Source organism: Gavialis gangeticus, unplaced genomic scaffold (genome assembly GCF_001723915.1).
Source record: "Gavialis gangeticus isolate Ggan-Ray unplaced genomic scaffold, GavGan_comp1, whole genome shotgun sequence".
Classification (NCBI taxonomy): Eukaryota; Metazoa; Chordata; order Crocodylia; family Gavialidae; genus Gavialis; species Gavialis gangeticus.
The window spans coordinates 64,239,703-64,241,836 of NW_017728992.1; the positions used below are offsets into that span (position 1 = coordinate 64,239,703).

At 38.9% G+C, this 2,134-nt stretch overlaps 1 long non-coding RNA gene across 1 annotated transcript; it reads right to left on the reverse strand.

The window, feature by feature from the left end:
• Nucleotides 1–386: 386 nt before the first annotated feature.
• Nucleotides 387–1,411, reverse strand: LOC109299435. Its single transcript, XR_002097845.1, has 2 exons — nucleotides 1,163–1,411; nucleotides 387–612 (listed from the first exon to the last, which is right to left on the reverse strand). It is a non-coding gene; the product is annotated as an uncharacterized LOC109299435 (long non-coding RNA).
• Between the last annotated feature and the right edge of the window lie 723 nt (nucleotides 1,412–2,134).

Below are 2,134 nucleotides of genomic sequence, written 5' to 3' on the forward strand. Positions count from 1 at the left end.
CCTCCCCCTCCTCCAGCCTTTCTGACCCCTTACTTACTGGCACTGGAGCCCTGGTGCTGGCATGCTTCAGCACCAGGGTGAGGTGAGGGCCAACCACAGAGATGCTCTGGCAGCCAGCCTCCGGTTGCCTCTGCTTGTCTAGGACTGTGGCCTGACCTGCTTTTCTTTAGCTCCATTTTTGTTTGACCCCTGGATATCCAGGGGTCTAATTTTGCCCACGTGCTGCAAACTTGCAATGGGGGGAACCTTTTCCTGTTCCTGCACATGCCTCTTATAGCATCTTAAAGGGGTTTGAGACACTGCACGAGGCATGTGTGGGCTCACCTGGTGTCCATAACTTTCATGTAGTTTTATGATGGATGCAATGAGAACTTGGTATATATATATTTTTTTGTCTTTATTTGAATGTTTTCAAATTGAGAATCTTTATTGGAGACCCTGAAGTTTACTTTGGAATGGAAGTTACTCATCTTTGTAGGCTGGGAAGTGGATCTAAGGAGTCAGAATGCTGATCATATGGTATTTTCAGAAAAATATTTGTGTTTTATGACATAATGCTGGCACATTTCCATTCTTCTTGTATTTTTAAAAGATTTTGGCAAAGCCCAGGAGCTTTAGGGAGAAGAGAAACAACATCTTTAGACATTTCTGTAAGGAGAACTGATATTTAGTGAGGAAAAATCATTCCAGTCTGAAATTTATGCATTTTTTCAGACTATATCATAATATAATTGGAAAATTACTAATAACTGCCCCTATATCAAAGGGAACTGTTTGTCTTGGTAAAAAAAAATGCATTTTTGTCACTTTCTCAAAGAAAAAATTTTGTATTTATTTATGTCCAGAAAAGAAGCGCTGTTAGCACCACTGTCCACCAGACAGTCCTTAGGGATTGTTGAAGCACAATTAACCCTTAAATAGAACGCGAAATACGAATGAAGACAATTTGGTGTCTTCAAATCCAAGTTTCACTTAAATGCAGATAACTCAGTGTTTGAACATCCAACAACTTTGACACCTCAGTGTCCTAAAATCAAAATGCAGATAACTCAGTGTCAGACAGTTGTCTTAAAATCAAAGTCTAACTTTATTAGTACAACAAGTATTATCTTATCAGTTTCTATATTCAGGGAGAGAAAAACATTCGGTACAGTAATCTCACCCAATCTCAGATGTTACTTTGCTCAACAGAAAAGACAGCCACTTAGTTCCTGGCAGCAAAGGGTACATTGTAGGCTGGGACAGTCCAGACAGGTGTTTGAAGGCTGGATTTATAACGATGATGACAAACTTTCTTGCCCCTCCCTTCAGCTTCAATCCTTTAACACTTCACTTTCAGATTGGTCTGTCTGCAGTACACATACTGTTCATCTTTTATCCCATCAGCATATTTCTTTGTCTAACAGACCCGTTAAAGGCACACCTCTTAATTTGGCCTTTTTCCAGTATCTTACTTTGGGCATTGTCCATTGGTCTCCCTTATCATCTTTCATTAATGGATCCAATTCTTTCATCCCTCTGATTCAGCTGGTTAGTGCCAAGTTCATTTAATTGGAGCTGGTTACAAGGCCATTGCTATGTTATGTTAAAAGAACTTCTCACAGTGATAAAAAAGAAAAGATATAATATAATGAGCACCTCTAAACTGTACAAAAACAACTCAGAGCCAGCTAATAATAACAAACAAAAAGTTAATAAGGACAAAACTTAAGTAATGATTAAATACAGATAAAATATAAACAAAACTATAAGCAGGTGCAACTTCAAAGCATTAAACATAACAAGCTACCCTAACAGCACCCTCCAGCATTGATTTCTGCTTGCAGCAGTAGCATTTCTAGTCATGCATCTGAGGGTGTCAGTTGATTTAGTGGCTCATTGTTCTTCATCCCACAGGTGTTAATGACCATCTGTTCTTTTTAATGGTCTTGGGGGTCTACCAATCAAGCTAACCTTTCTTTTGGCAAGTTTTCTGTCTACTACCTACTCTCAGTCTCTCTTCTCCTATTTCACAGTCCTATAGATTATTTTTAGTTCTTTTCAAAATCATAGATCCACCCATGGAGGCCTGTCTTCAGCCTCAATGAGGGTTACAGTTTTGTTTGTGCAGGAAATTGAGTGAGCTGAAGATTAA